Source organism: Peromyscus eremicus, chromosome 1 (assembly GCF_949786415.1).
Source record: "Peromyscus eremicus chromosome 1, PerEre_H2_v1, whole genome shotgun sequence".
NCBI lineage: Eukaryota > Metazoa > Chordata > Mammalia > Rodentia > Cricetidae > Peromyscus > Peromyscus eremicus.
Window position 1 is genome coordinate 34,159,997 of NC_081416.1, and position 17,746 is coordinate 34,177,742.

The following is a 17,746-nucleotide window of genomic DNA, read 5'->3' on the forward strand; positions in this document are numbered from 1 at the left end:
AAATTTATGAACATTATATGTGTGTTGTAAAGTATTATAAAGACAGTAGAGTATTGACAATGGCCTTATCAAATGATAACTTAAAAGATTTTTCCCTATTTTGTGTTTTTGTTCTATTTCATAAATTTTGTAATCTCTAAATTTTTCGTGAGTGTTTGATCCTTTTTAAACCAAATTCTCTGCATAAATTTACATTTCTTTATGTAGTATTTAGTCAAACATAACTTTTTTCTGAGATGTATTTTTCTTACACATTTTCCACATCTGAAGGCTGAGTGTGCTGTGAAGAGTTCACTAAGCTCCAAATTCATGATATAAATCATGAATCACAGGATCCCTAAGATGCATGCCTTAGAGTTATGATTTCAATCAAAGCAAAAATGTCGTACTACAGGCAATTGTAAGCATATTCATCTTTAAGTATGACCACAGTGATAAAATGATATGATTAAAATGCCAATGCCAATGCCCAGGTATCTAGAACTCATCCTGGGCCTAAGGAGTTAACTTCCAGGGGAAAAAAATGAGTAAGTAACACAAATCATGACATATCTATTCTCCTGCCCCTCCCCCACCTCTGAAAATATCCAGAATTTGCTTTAAAAGCTATGCAAAAATGGCAACACCCCATACAGACAGAAGCTCAAGGGAGGGAATGAAAGATGAAGCAGCAGATGAGATAATAGACAAGATAATTACAGTGCTTTAAAAGCCTGGGGTTTATTTTTAAGATGTAAGAGCTCTATTTAGAAAAGCCCATAGCTAACTTTATGTGAATCTTGAATGAATTGTTCTGAAACATGTGAAGAGTAATGAAATGAAGGAGAGAAGAGGGCTTGCTTGCTTTTCTCTTCAGCATCTGTTCTGGCTGGCCTGTGGTTGAGATGGCCAGGTGATGCTATGGCCTTGACATACAGAGCTGTTGCTACTGACCAACACGGGCAGCCCGGGACTTGGAGTTTTATGACAAGCTCTTTTTCCTCTCTTAGAGTCTTTGGCACAACCCACACAGTCAGACTGCTGTCACTTCAGAAGAATTCCAATGTCTCTTTCTGTTCCTCCCTCAGTGTGTCCCAAGACAGGGGAAGAACATTTCATCTCAACTGGGAGGTGGACACCACATGGTCCTTTGCTGGGAACTTAACTTTGGAGCTGGCCTGGTCTCAGATAGTGCCATTCTTCCATCTGTAATCTTCTCCCTGCCTCAGTTTCTCCATTGCCATCCTGGGGCTCACAGCCCCAGCCCCACAGTTCTATCTGTGCTGTATCAGAGACAAGGTCTATGAACTGTTTAAAGGCAGGCCTTTTGGTCTCTGTTGAATTCCATTCTGTGTTTTCAGTGGTTCCAGATTTGGATAGAGTAGGGGTAGACTCCTGTTAACTTCAGAAAATCCTGCAAAGCCTGGATTTCCAGAGCAGTCTTCAATTTACACTGACCATTCCATGCTGTTCAGCTAGAAATCTCATTTAGCAACAATGTAAGATGACGTACTTCCATACTTCCTCAAATGGAAGATGGAGGTTGAGGCTTAGGCCACAGAACATATTTAGTCAGACCGTAATCTAATCAACAGAATTTATAGGTAAGATCTACTCAAAAGAGCAAAATCCAGCATTATTGGAACAGATTACCAATGGCTCTGGGATTAAATGGAACATTCTGGCTTCTTGGACAAGAGAATGAATTAGATTTTCATTTTGAAAGTCATTTATAAAGGTCTTGGACTTGGCTCAAACTGTGATCTGAACCACAGAGGGGCAACATGATGTTGAAAACTGGCACACTCTTTCCCAGCAGAAGAGTAATTTAGAGTCAGTCTTCCACTGTGGGAAGGTTTTACTCCCAATGCAGCAACACGATTCTCCTTCACTAGAGTGTGATGTTAGCTCTGGACCCCTAAGGTAGAGTCAGCAGACAGAACTGAACAAGCAAGGGGGACTAGGGAGATTGCCTTTTGTGAGGGAATACGGACAGGGGACTGGAGAAAGGTGAGAGCCGTCTGATAGGGTGTGTGTCCGTCCACTGGAGAGGAAAGGAGAGGCAGAAGTAAGATGAAAAAGAAAGGCTTGGGGCTGGGAAAAGCTTCAGCAGTTAACAGCACTTGCTGTGGAAGCATGAGGACCCGAGTTCAAATCCCCAGCACCCCCATAAAAGGCAGAATGTGGGGTGGTAGGCAGTGGAGACAGGAGGCTCACGCAAGAGGCTTGCTGGCTGTTGGTCTAGTTTTAGGTTCACTGAGATCTCTAATCTCAAAGGAATACAACAAGAGAGAGATAGGACAGAGTGCCTGACATCTTCCTCAGAGCTCTGTGAATGCACCAGCACACACCACACACACACACACACACACACACACACACACACACACACACCACACCATACACCACACCATACACACACACACATACACACACACCACACCATACACCACACCATACACACACACATACACACACACCACACCATACACCACACCATACACACACACACACACCACACACACACACACACACACCACACCATACACCACACCCATACACCACACCATACATACACACCATACCATATCACACCACACACACACACACACACACACACACACCACACCATACACCATACACACACACACCACACACACACACACACCATACACCATACACACACACCACACACACACACACACACACACACACCACACCACACACCACACCCATCCACCACACCATACATACACACCATACCATATCACACCACACACACATACACACACCATACCCAGACCACACACCATACACCACACCACACATACGTACCATATCACCCCCCCACACACCACACACACATACACCCCCCCCACACACATACACCACATCACACATACACACCACACCACACACACACACACCACAGATTTTTAAGAAGTCCTGCATCACTGGGAAACCAACCTAACTTAGCATCCCTGCCCTGATTGAACCCTGAGAAGTGTTATCTGGGGCACAGACCAGAGATATAGTGACAAATTTCAGGATGATCTAATTGGGGCCTTTGATCAGACAGGTCTCCAGACCTGGGTGTTTTCAACTCTGCCAGTGGGATATTTTCACTCACATGTAGAGAATGGATTAACAAATGAGAGTTTGTATGCAAAAAAAGAATTTGCTAATGAGCAAGCTCAGGGATTGCTCAGGTTTGCTAAGAGTCCTTCATTTGTGCCTCTCAAGATGAGGGGCTACAGGGAGTATCCCATAATATTCTTCCATTAAGAAAAGAGTCAACTGAGCACTAGCTACCATTAGTAGATAGATATCTGAATTCTTGAGATGGAGTGCGTGCGTGCGTGCGTGCGTGCGTGCGTGCGTGTGTGTGTGTGTGTGTAAGTGTGTGTGTGTGTGTGTGTGTGTGTGTGTGTGTGAGAGAGAGAGAGAGAGAGAGAGAGAGAGAGAGAGAGAGAGAGAGAGAGAGAGAGAGAGAGGGGGGGGAGAGTCTGTGCTGGGGAATTGAAAAGTGAAGCAGAGAACAGAGAGAGATTTGAGATCCCTAGAGCTCAAACACATGTCAGTGTTCAGTCAATAGCTAGCTGGCACATGTGGAGCTAAATTTAAACATATGTTTTTGGTTTCAAAAACCTTGTTCTAGCTGCCAAAGGAAGAGAGGTTCTTAAATTTTTCTTTTAACCATCCTGAATTTATAATAGGGTGGTCTTATGAAGCAAAACATAATAAAATGCATTTATCGGAAACACATTTATGTTTGCACCAGAAGAACAGGGTTATAGAATTTATCTAGAAGTTTCATGGTGGATTATTCTATGCATTTATCTCCTAAAGCCTTTGTATATTTCACATAAGCCTTTGTAATGTAATTTTTACGATGCATTTCTTGAATAAATCATGTTTACTATCCCCAAGATCTTTTTATCTAGGTATGGAGGAGATGAGGTGATGTTTCTTTGTTGTAAACTAAGAATCTGAAATGGTTATAGATGCAGCCTCATTAAACATCTTGATTTTACCACATAAGGAAGGGCACATGGGATTCAAATGTCCTCTGGATTAGAAATGCTAGCTTTGGAGTCTAGTGTAGATTAATTTCTCTGGCAACAAGACTATTCATGTACAGAATCTTTGGTCTTGGGGCTCTTGACCGCCCTGTAATGGCATCTACTGTGCTTCGTTCTAACATTATCCTTTGATGTCCACTGATGGAAGTATTTAAAATGTAACTGTGTGAAACTTGATGTTTTATATTTGAAGGAACATTGTTGAGGTCACTGTAGATTGAAATATCCTTTAAGTTTTAACTAAAAATTAAATGGAAATGAAAGAAGTGGCCTGCCCAGGGAAGAGCTCACCAGTTGGATGTCTAGTGCCAGGTAAGTCTTGAAACCATATATACAAATAACATTATATGGACTCAACAGGCTATATTTGGGAATATATATGTGTATGAAACTACATATATTCCTGCAATAACAATTAGTGAAAAAAGAGTTCATAATTGGAAAGAGAGTAAGGGTATATAGGAGGGTTTGGAGGAAGGGAAATATTATAATTGAGTTATAATCTCAAAAATAAAATAAAATAAACATATCATTTCCTTATGGAAATTTCTTACCTACTTCAATTCTTGGAAGTACTTTATTCCTCCAATATGCCTTCCCAGGCAAATGTCAACCTCAGTTGTGAGCATGTTTCCTCTTTGTTTGGCCAGTAGGAAGCTCAAAGGAAAACTCATGAGTGGTTTTTAATCTTTGTATAGAACTGATCCTGCATGTTGACATCTTGAATTTACTTTCAGGAGAGATGTTTGCTGTTGTTGTTTTTCTTCCTGCTGTTTTTGTCTGCTTTTTATTTTTTTGAGACAAGATTCACATTGCCCAGGCTACCTTGAACTCCCTATGTAACTGAGGACGACTTTACATTCTTGAGCTTCCAATTTCCTCCTCCCAAGATCAAGGAATGTGTCACCACACTTGGCCTTGATATGACTGTCTTTCAAAGTTTGTAACTATTACCTTTGGGAAAATATGTGGCCTATGTTAAAAATGAAATGTTCTAAAGGTATACAAAAACCTAAAACACAACCAATTCTTTCCAGATCCCCAACACATATTCCTTTTCTTTTCTTATCTCTATGACTACAAATGTTTGGGTCAGTCTGTTTTGTGCAGAAGACAGGTATGACCAAAGACATAGCAGTAATTATGTCAAAGTACACATTTTTGGCTTCATGAAATAAGACTATAAGCTGGTTCTTACAGACATATTGATGCACCCTGTAAGCCCATGCTCATTTGTGTGTGAGTGTGTAACAAAAGTTTTTGATCTACCACAAAATAAAAAACAAAACAAAATAGTGAGAGCTACCTAGTTTCCCTCTTTGGCCCTTCTCCATCATTTACAGGTCTTCTAGATTCCAGTTACATTGACAAGTTCAGTTCTCTCTAAAAGCGCATCTCTTGCAATGCATGGCTGATGTCTCAGGTACCCGAACTCTCTCTTTTGTGTGACATACTCTTTTACTTTTGATCTCTACCCCTTTCCTCATTGTCTTCCCTGGCGTGGCTTTTCTTCTTCTTGGGTTTCCTTCTGTTCCTCACAGCCTTTGACACCAAGCAAGGTAACATCAGACACTCTTGTTGCTTGCTTTTACTTATCTTTTGAGAGGCCATTACAAACTTACAAAGATAAAAATAACAATATGAAGGATGTATTGTGCAAATCTTTTTTAAAGCCTGCAAAAACAGCAAAAAAAAAATCAATTAGAATCACCATGGTAACTACCAACAATTTTATATGCAAGAAGGAAATAAAATAAAATAAGAAAAGAGACAAAATTTTAAAAATGCATAAAGTGATTCAAGTACCAGGAAGCATTTGCACAGTAAATACTACAGAATGGAGTCTACAAACACAGATCTTAGTAACATGAAGTTGAAACACGTGCTAACTCTTTAGTATATTGGGTAGGTATTATGACATAAACACTATTAAAGAACTTTAATGAAGTGGTTTTTCTTAATAAGTCTTGTGAAACAAGCTTAGATGGATTGAGAGAATGAGATAGATACATAAAGTGCCATTTAGAATAATATTTTCCCCAGGAGTATGTTAAGGCCATACACTAAATTTGATAGTATGACATAAAGAAGTGAGAAGGAGTATTTTACAAAGGTTATTGATGGGGATTAGAAAAGAACATAAAAAAATCTCAGAGGTGCATGATCTGGATTTCTGTCCTCACACCCTAGAGCTAAGAAACAAACTTACATCCTGCATTAGTACGTTAGTGGTTTCCAATCCTGGTGATATATAAAATTCTCCTGGGTCATGCAGATCAGTTTCCTAACATCACCATGTCTGAAGCCCATCCAGGGCTGTTAAATTATAATATGTGAGGGTGTCACCTGAGCATGACCCTTTGCTAAGGCCTTTCCCATAGTGGTACAGCAGCAGACTTGGGCTTTGAGAACCAGCCCTGAATCTATCCCTTTGATTGTGTGTGCTGTTTACCTACCTACCTCATCACCTGGAACTTCAGGACTTAACCTGCTAGTGTCCCTCTGAATGACATCCTAAATGATGCTCTCTCTTTGTGTATCCCTGGAATAGCTTACCTGTCAAAGGAGAAGTAAGGGTACAAATAACAGTCATGTTTCTAATCAGCTAACCTAGAAGTAGAGAGTTACTGAAGTGGACCCAATGTGGTCCACAAGGGTCCTTATGAGTGGACAAGAGAGGTGGGAACAAGGGAAGCAGAAATATGGCAGTGTGAGAAAGATTCAGTCTGAAGTTGCTGGAGGAAGGGGGGGGGGGTCACTAGCCAAGCCTGGGACAGCCTCAGGCTGCAGAACAAGGCAAAGAAATGGAATCTTTTGGAGAGTCTCCTGGGGGAATAATGCTTCCTTGCAACACCTGGACTTTTATCCCAGCGGGAACTATTTTGCACGTCAGAGCTACATAACTGTAGGATAATCCATTTGTATTTCTTAAGTAACCAAAGCAACACAGATTTTTGTGGTGACTGGTGATAGCAGTGAGAAGAAATTAACACATCTTGTTTCCATAAATTATCCAAAAAATAAAAATTCCCAGGCCTTATGTAAGCTAAAATTGCCAGTTCAACTTACACATCAACGAAGCTGCCCCCTCCCTGCCACTGTGCTGCTAGTGTAAGCCGGTCCTTACATGCCAGGAAAGATGCAGGTTGCTCAGCAGTGCTGCCTAGACATCCCAGCATCTACGGTCCTCTAAGAAACACCATCAGCTCCAGCCACTTTGGCCTCAGCCAAAAGGTCTCTATAGTTTTTCAGCCCTGGTTCCTCATTCATACTCAGTTTTTATCATGGAGGTTTTTTGTTGTTGTTTTGTTCTGTTTGTTTTTCCTATCAGTAAACCACATTCAGGCTTGGATAATCCTCCCTTTTTTAAGTTGAATAATTAGGCTGCCATGATACATCTTCCACAGGGGGCAAAAGCCTACCTGTTCCAAGACATGTTTCTGTGTCGTCATCTGTCCCCTTTAATTGCTGGGTGCTGTAGCCTCATCTGACCATTTCCCCAGAGCCCTTGCCTGTACTGTACTCCTAACGAAGACCCAACTTCCATGATGCTCCATTCACCTCTCTCCTGTCTTCCTGAATGTGGGTTCCAAAGCAGATTCTTTGGCACATTTTTCCCCAAAGGAGTAAAAAACACACATGAATCTATCTCCAGCTCAGCACCTTGCTCCACAACACCTCACTGTCACTTGAGAATGACAGGGACTTCCAATCTGCTTGAAGAAGCCAGAGTTTATTTTTACTCTTTATTTGATCTTTCAGATAGTAAAACAATGTCGGTGTGCCTGGCATCCTGGATGAGCTGGAAAGTTAATTTGAGGAATGTCTTACCATCATTGAAGACATTGTTCAGAAAAATGATGCTGGTGTTCTCACTTTGACATCACAGGCTGACGGGACTCTCACTGGACTAGGGCATCTCTGTCAGAGCTGCCCATACAGCTGCTATGCATCTGCAAGGAGAACACTTGATGTTAATAGTGTTATGGAAGGAAACTTCAATATCCTTGTCTGAGCCACTTTGCTTTCTCTAGAGAGAAGGTGTCAGACATCCTTTCTGGGATGGTTCTTTCAAGCATCATGATGCTGCTCCTGTTGCTCCTGCCTGGAAACCAAACACACCACTGGAAGCTTAGGTGTGAAAACACCCAGATCTGCATGTCAACATCCAATTCCTGAGAATCCTTGGGGAGAGCCTTGCTAGGGGAGAGGACAAATTTATAAAGGAGATTAGCTGCATGTAAATAGTGAAAGCATAGATGAAGATGCGGTTAGCACTTTCCAAGTTTGGGAGCTGGGAATTCTGTTGTGGATAGACATAGCACTAGGTTATAATAGAGTATGTAAGCTCTACCTCAATAAAACAGATCATTAAAACAACAACACTGGATGGTTGCTTTGACTCTAGAATTAGTGTCTCCAGTAGGTTTGTGGGTGTTCTGGAATTTCAGTTCAGTTTTATCAGCTCCTTGGGCACAGAGAAGTACATACCATTGCTCATCCCTCAAGGTATTTTAATTAAATTCACTGTCTTCTAAAGCATGCAAAACATCATGCAAAGTGTTTTCTAGTGCCAGAATCTGCTTTAAAAGTAACTGCAAGGCAAGATAGCTCAGCCAGTAAAAAGTACTTACCATGGAAGCCTACTGATCTGAGATTAGTCCCTGGAACACATGGAATGATCGAAAGAGACATGACTCCACAAAGTTGTCCTCTGAGTTCCTTCCACACATGTGCTGTGGCATGTGTCCTTCCCCACAACATCAACAAATAATAATAACAATAACATCAAACAACAACAATAATTTAAAGTAATTAATGTCACTAATGGTTTCTGCTCAGAACTAAAGTCTATGAGAGCATTTACTTTCATCTTCTCTTCAGTTATCAAGGGAGTTAATAAAAGCAAGTGTTGTGGTAAACAGGTAAAAGAGGGAAGTTACAATTTTGGGTTTCCTTGTGAAGACACGGAAAGCGAGGAAGTCTTGGGAACAGTCACCTAAGTTGGTTACAAACTTGGAGTGCTCTAATGAGTAAATGGTGTGCTAGGAAGAATGCACACACAGATACATGTTGTAAAGTTCAACATATGTTCCACGTGATGATTGGTAAATAGAAGAGTCTAACCGCAAAAAAAAAAAAAAAAAAAAAAAAAACAATTCAAAGAGAAGCATACAAACAAGCTTGGCTAATGTTAACAGACTAAAAACATATGGTCTACTTTTTTTCCCCCTTTTCATGGTTTTAACATACTTTGATATCAAGGAGACATATCCTTTCAGTGGTTATGATGTCTGCCTGTCCTACGCTTGCAGCTCAATTCTCCCACACACTAGCTTTGGGGGCTCCTTTACTTTGGACAAGTTAGTTTAATTCCTAGTTGTGGGTGTGTTTGTGTGTCCATGTTCCCATGTGAGTATGGAAGTCAGAGGTCAATGTTTGGGGTCTTCCTCAATTTTCTTTTCCCCTTACTCGTTCAAGAAGCTACAGGGCTCCTCCGCCATGGTCCCTTGGCCTCCAGCTCTGGGATTACATACACATGTCTCCACACACAGCTTTTATATGGGTGTTAAGAGATGCAAACTCAGGGCTGCTTTATTCACCAAGTCTGCAGCCAGGGTCCTAGTCAATGAGAGGAAACACTGTGTGCAAAGTGACGTGTGCATAATTAGTGGTCCTTGCATCTAAGTTACCCCCTTTTCTCTAAAAGAAGCCTATTGTGCCGAATATCTGAAAAGCCAGTCTGTGGGAAATATGAAAAAGAAATAAAAGAAGTTGAATGGGTAAGGGAACATGAAAGACGGTGAGTATTTATTTCCCTAGCATTAATGTATGTGTCAGGTAGATTAACCAAGCTGGTCATAAGTGAGTTATTTTCAATATTTTCCCACTTACCTGTCTGTTCCCCTCATCATATTTATATTTGTAGACACAGACCCCAGAAAAGAGAACAGAACAAAAACCCAACTCTAGGAGACTTGTCACTCAGAAAAACAAAATGGGTAGTGGTCCTGGGAGTATGGAACACAGAGCTTAGTGCCATTGTCTCAAAAGGGACTTGAAAAACTTAGAGTAGAGTTGGACATAAAGATAAGCTTTATCACAGGAAACATTTAGTTCTGATGTATAAACACACAATGCAGATGTGCATGTCAAGCCACAATGTGCAGTATATTGCTACTATAGATTGTGATTTGAAATATAGTTTAAATCCCACTGCTCAAAAAGCAAGGAAGTATCCAACCTCCTTTTCAATCTATTAGATTCTCTCTTGGTTTTGTTCAAAGACACAGTCTTTGCTTCTAGGAACTACAGACTTCCACCTCAGGCTCCTTGTCTTTGAGTCGGTGTCAAGCTGCAGAAGTATTATTTCAGATCACAATGCACCTGAGGCAGTATATCCACCCATTCTAGCAGGACAGAAGTTAAAAACATTGTCAAATGAAGTAAGAAAAAAACCATGTAAAAGTAAATGACTTTTGCGATTTTTCTCCAAATGCTTGGTAAGTTCTCTAAAAGAGAGCCTCCCAAAATATCAAGAGAAATTGAAAGTAAATTCACTCTACTTTTTTCTAAAGGATGTTTTTCCAAGTCATTCAATAGCTACAGACAAATGAAAGTACTGTAATGCCTACATAGGCTGTGATAAAGCGGTGGACCAGAAGAGTCTTAGGAAAAGAAAACAAGGACTGTAACATAGACACCAGACACAACAAGACAAAAACCCCACAGTGCTGACAGAATTATTTAGTCTTCAGACAGAAGCAGGTATTGGATTTTTACAGCTGGAAAAAGCAGGGCTATGATTGGCTAAGTCACTTGCCTAGTCCACCTACAATTTAAACCTGCTCTGCGCCCCACCCCCCACCCCCCCGGTCTAGCCTGGCCTACACATTCCCTCTCCTGGGATTTCTGGCTTCTGCTGCTGACTTGGTGGCTGGGAAGCCATTCCTTCACTCCTGTGAGTGCTTTAGGCTTTGCTACCATAAGGATCCATCTCTGTCTGGTTAATGATACAAAGGGAATAGCAACAATGATATTTTTCTTGGATTTACATTTACAAGCTAAAGAAACCCTACCAAGGTAGGATTTCACCATCATGGAAAAGGCTAGACATTTAATGGAAGGGACCTGAAGGCCGAGGAAAGACAGGTACTTACTACTGCTGTTCAATCCCACTAACAAGGCATTGCTAGTGCTTCCCATCTTTAATCCCTAGTTCTCTCACGATGGTGGGAGACTGCCCGACCTCTCAACTTACGTCAGTGTCCACCTGGCTCCTCCACGCTTTGCATTCCACATTTGTTTAAATGTCACCTGCTCTGCTTACATGCTGAGGTTTTCTTGTCTAAAGGTAATACAAATTATTAGGTAGGACACCAAAGTTTTAAAAAAAGAAAGCCAGAAAACTATTTAGCAGAGTCCATATTTTCTGTTTCTGTAATTCTACTTCATGAACCTCAAATAAATGTACATACAGCAAGTGAATGTCAATTAAAAAAAAAGTCTGTGGGAAGTAACCATTTTCCTCTTTTTCTCAGTGTTACTTCTTCACTGTAAAGTTGATATTTGGTGCTCAAATTCTCAGGCCAGAAAACAAAACAAAACAAAACAAAACAAAACAGTTCTATCTAAAAATAAAGAAGGGCTGAGCCTATCTTCATCACACTAGGTTCCCAGGGCTTCTTTGGTCTTAGTGGTCCCAGCTGGACATGGTGGAAAGACATCTTCCAAGGGTGTATATAACCAGAGGGTGATAACAGAAAACTTCCTGGCATGCAAGGACAGACTGAGCGAATTCTTACCCACTTACAGCCTGTCTCAGTATCATCCAGTATCATCCACGGCCAATTGAGTTGACAGTTGAGATGACCCATCGCAGTTGGCTTACTAATGCTTTTCTCCCTGTTGACTCTCTAAGGGGCTCTCTTCTTTTGCATTGAAAGACCATACTGTTGCTTCTTTCCCAAAGTGCCCCCTTTGTCACAATCCAAGTGTCCTAATGTGTGTGTGACTGCTTCTTTACTCAGTCTCTCTTGCCATGGGCCTATGGATTTGATTTTCTACCACGGGTACATTCACACAGTACCAAGAGAACCAGTTCTCTGTTCTTTTTGTCCTTCAGAGATATTTTCAGCAGTTTTCATTTAAAAACAAAATTTTAGAATCACTTTATGCAATTCTATTAATTTATCTTTTGGGGTTTTTGAGGAAGTTGAATCAATTATTTTAGAAGAAATTATTAGTTGTATATCCCTTATCTAAAATGTTTCAAACCAAAAAGTACTTCAAATTTTATAGTTTGCCTACATATAATGAGATGCCCTCAGGCCTGGCACTCCAGTCTGAAGACCAAGTTCATTTATGTTTTGTATACACCTTATGCACATAACCAAAGGTAATATATCATATTTTTGATAATGTTCTCTATATAACAAAGTTTCATGGCACAATTTCCACTTGTAGCATTTTCAGTTTTAGATCCAGAATGGCCAACTTACATAATTTTTATAATTATGATCCCAATATATAATTTAGAATTATAGTATTTCTCCCTATTTATTAGATCTTCCAAAATGTCTCATGATAAGTAGTTACACTTTTATCTGAAAAAGCCTTAGGCATCTTTTGTTTGGAGTGTTCTTGAGCATATAATATTTTTTGTAGCTTAAAATTGAGTCTCTAAAATACTGTATATTCTTTGATTGGTGACATATACAAAATTTGATAGTTTATGTTGAGTATTAGCCAGCAAACATCTATATTCAACTGGGAATTATAATGATTTATGTTTTGTTCTTTTGGATTTTCTTCATAAACAATTTTATATTCTGTAAATAATTACGTTTTTCTCCTGTAGTTTTCTTCCTATTTTCCTTTGTCTTGACTGAAAATACTACCAAGTAATTTTTAAAAGGCAAAAGGGGGGTTGTGAGATGACTCAGTGGCAAAGGACTTGCCACTGAAGCTTGGTGAGTTTGGTTTAGTACCTAGAATCCATGTAAAGGTTGAAGAAGAGAACTGATTCCACAAGCGATCGATCCTCTGGCCCCTACATACCAGCCATGATGTGCTTACACACACACACACACACACACACACACACACACACACACACACACTCCAGCATGCACAATAATAATACATTTGAGTGAACGATAAGCTGAAGTATTGGATAGATAGTCCTCCTTTTCCTAGATTTGTCCTACTGAGATGGCTAGATGGAAAAATTTCACCTTTTTACTCAGAGAATGTTACAAGGGTGACTCTTTCTGCAGGTGACTTCATGAACGTCAGAATGCTCTTGCTCACTTGTGTGTTGTCCACCTGTAACGCTTCACAGTGAGAGAGTGTTTGTTGACTTGAGTGACAATGTCCTTCCCTTTCCTCGGGAAGCATGCGCTGATCACAATGCTTATATTTTATTTAGAGCTGGCATCTGTGTTCAGGAGCGAGAGTGGCTGGCAGCTCCCTTCTCCCTTTGCACTTGTCAGTGTTTGTTATCAGGTTAGTCTGCTCTTACATAGTGTTTTGGGGACTGGGGGACTGCATCTTGCATTTTACATTTTGGAAGTGTTTTTTTTTGTTTTTTTTTTTTAAGCCTATAATAATTTCATCCTTAAACATTTGGCAAACTCATCCTGCAATTCTCTGGGGAGATCTAGTATAAGATTCTAGACATTCTGTACATGCATATGCAAGATGTATTGTGAGCATATTCTCACACACCCATGCCCCTCTTTCCCCTCTCTTACTTTCGGTCTTGCTGACTCTTTCCCTCTTGTGAGAAGGATTTTAACTGCCAAACCAGCATTGAATGGTAAGCTAATTTGCCTAGGAATATCTCCACCTCGAGGTCTTAAGCGTCTTGACACAACACCTCCTTTTCATGTTAATGCTAGTAGAATCTACAGCAACACTTGCAAAATTTAACTTGTAATTTTTTTTTATAGTAAATAGGACGTTTTTATCAGTATATAGAGTTTCATTACTCTAAAGACCATGATGTTTACACTGGCATAGCCATCCTCATTCCTTCAGGTGAGTGCTTGAAAGAATTTATTTTTCCCTAATTTTCCTTAAATTTTCTAAACATTAGACTATTGAGCACATATAACTTCATTTTTTGTTTGTTTCTTTTGTTTTTGTTTTTGTTTTTCCAGAACAGGGTGTTTCTATGTAGCTTTAGCTATCCTGGAACTCATTCTGTAGACCAGGCTGGCCTTGAACTTAGAGATCCACCTGCCTCTGCCTCTCACCCAGTTGGATTTTCTTTTGTTTTCAATCCATTCTTCATATTTATCTTTCAAATTAAATTTTTCTTTATTTTTGGGATAACTACATCACTCCCCTACTCCCCTTTCCTACTTCCAAATCCTCCCATATACCCCTCCTGCTCACCTTCAAATTAACTGCCTCATTCAATTTTTATGAATTTAGGTATTATAATACCTAAACATAACATGCTCAGTCTGTATAATATTACTGGCACATGTTTCCAAACTAAGTTTTTGATTATTTTATATTCAATACAATTGCTGATTATTTGAGTTAAAGCCACACTTTACTTTGTGGCACTTACCCAAATACTGCAATTGGATTTTCTCTTGAACCATTTAAATTTTTGTGTCTACTAATATCTAAGTTACAATATTTTTCCTTTTCTTTTTTTTTTTGAAAAGGGACTTAACTATAAGAACATGTTCTTGTACCATATTGTATTTTAATGTTGCTTGAAATACCATCCTGCCCCTTTCTGGCTTCCTCTATTAGTACTGAGAAGTGAAGTGACTTTGTGGTGTCCTCATGCCTTCAAAGGCTTGTCCTTGGTCCTTCTCAGGCTCACTGCAATGTTCAGGGGTAGGTTTCTTATCATCTCCTCTGCTGGGAATACACTGGGGATCCTGAAACCTCAGACTGAACCCTTCGTGATGTGGACAACATGAGAACGGTTGCTGTTACCTCTGTCCTTCTCTCTTTCTTCATGCTTTCTAGACCAGAACGGTATCACTGCTGTCCCTGGTGCCTCTTATCTCTTCTGGTGTGATTTCCATCCCTTTGGCTCTGTATGCTGCTTTCTAGAGTTTCTTCTTAGTGTGTCCCATTTCATAAATTTAATATTTAGCTACTTTAAACTGTCTCTTAAGCTCATCTTAATTTTAAGAACTGTAGTTTTCAAGTTTTAATTATTTTTCTTACTATTCTATGCTAAACTTTAGAGTCTCTAGTTTACTTCTGATATTTTCAGAATTGAAATTTAGTCCATAAATGTAGCAAGCGCAGCTCTTTTGTGCAGCATATTTGATCAATATGATAACTCATGTGTTGAGGACAGCTTGCTGTGATTCCTGTTCTTCCTATGACTCATTCATTGTGTCCTGGTGTGTTAGAAGCCTAGTAGGTTTTCATCATCACATGCTGGATATTACAGTTTACAAATTATTTGGAAGAATATTTTAGACCTGGTGTGATGATATCTTCATTCCAAGGAGCTATTCCAAGTAGCAGTGTGTGTTATCATTCTAGGAATATTGTAATATAATTTTAACATTGGAGTTTGCTTGTTCCATTAAACGATGCAAAGTGATGCAGAGCTTATTACAAATCCATGCAAAATGGATGGATGTACTTGTAGTAATTCTTCCTACCAACAGTTTGGCTTGGGTTGGGAATGTAGCCCAGTAGCAAAACTCTTGTGCAAGGCCCTGGGTTCATTACCTATTCCTGAAGATAGGTAGGTAGGTAGGTAGGTAGGTAGGTAGGTAGGTAGATAGATAGGTAGGTAGGTAGATAGATAGATAGATAGATAGATAGATAGATAGATAGATAGATAAAGATAAATAGACATAGATAGATAGATAGATAGATAGATAGATAGATAGATAGATAGATAGATAGATAGATAGATATGACAGCCATGTTCTTGGCTTAAAGGGAATTACCCCAAGAAAATTTTAGCTTTCAGCTTATTTGTCCAATCAGAGGATAATAACAGAAGTTGCTTAGCAATGTAGCCACTGCACCAGACTTGATAAAAGCCCATAGGAAGAAAATTTATTTTCAGGTCTGTGTTCTTCCACACCAAGTTTCTTGTATTACCTTACATTTTTTCACCCCTACCCAATTTCTTCAGTGTTTTGCCGTCTTTGATGCTTTTAGGAAAGTGTTCTTTTACTTCAACTTCTTTCATTGCCTTTTACAGAAGGATTGGCTCACATCACCTTGTTAGCCACTATAGAATGTCATCAATAAGGTATCTGTTTCAATAGACTACCTAGAATTTGTAACTATTGTTTAGAGATAAACAAATGATCATCAAAACATCCAAAAGGCAAAAGAATTGGGCTGCTTATTGGTTTTGAGTGAAGGTTATATTTAAGATGAGGATATTTGAAGGACAAAGTAGATCCCCATCATTCGTATACATGTCTTTCTCTTCACATTGAACTTTCAATCATGTTGAACTTATGGCAGACGCCACTCAAATTCATCTATTCTCCCCTTCACATTTTGCCAACAAAGCATCAAATAGCTGCAAACTAAATTTCCAGGTTTTTATGACAGTGTGGCTCACTACATAGAGACTACAGGGTCTGTAGATAGGTCGTTGATCATTATAATCAAATAATGGCAGCTGATGTCAGTGAGCAGTTACTATTCCACAAACCATGTATGCTATGTGTGTGCTACGTTGTCCCATCCCATTTGATGTCCACAACATCACGACCTAATTAACATTATTATCCCCCTTTATTAGGGACCAAAAAGTTCAGTGATTTGCCTGAGGTCACATACCTAGTGTGTGGCAGTTGGCAGCAAAATGATGAGACCAAAGCCCTTGGAATAAATGATACTATGATGTAGTGGCTATCAAACAGTGTGGAATCTCTGGGAAGCTGGGAATATCGTGTGGAAGAAGACATTGAAGAAGGGTGGAATAGAGAAAGGAGGGGCAAAGGACCAGAGTATCGTCTTGGGAACAGATGGGAGCAGCAGGTAGGAGCAAGTATACTTACTTACTGCGGAGGACCAGAGTGTTTCCAGCCAGTAAGTCCACCAAACAAGATTGGAGTAGAGGACCAGAATCTTATAATCGGGGCAGCTTGAGTTTCTTCTGGAAATAGTGGTGATTAAAGCCACAAAGCCAGCTGGGAACAGCAGCAGCAATAACAGCCGTGGCAGAAAGTGAGTGATATGATGGCGAACACCTCAGGGAGAATGAGGAATAATGTAAAAGCTGGAGAAGAAATGAGCTGAGCTAGATGGAAGGGACTTTAGAGAACAGTCAGATGACAGCGACCGAGAAGGACAGAGCAGGTTGGCAGCACTCTCTATCCTCAGAGAAACAGAAATAATGATAGCAATGAAACCAGCAGCAGGCAGGCGGACTGGCGAGGCGACCCAGAGAGGAAGAAAGGTTGGCAGGCGCTTGGCACTTTATCTACCTGGGGAAAACCTCATCTGTCATTTTTCCCCTTTCTGTGTCTGTGTGGATCGTTAGGAAATAATCAGCGCCCCTGGACATCCTGTGCCTTGAATGTCTACCTCTCGGACTGTCACTATACCTACTATGCAGAGATTGGAACAACGACAGAATGTCCTTTGTGGAGAGATGCACCGTCAATATATAACTGGGATGCAGCATTTGATTTTGTACTTGATGAGATTAAATGTTGCATCCTGTT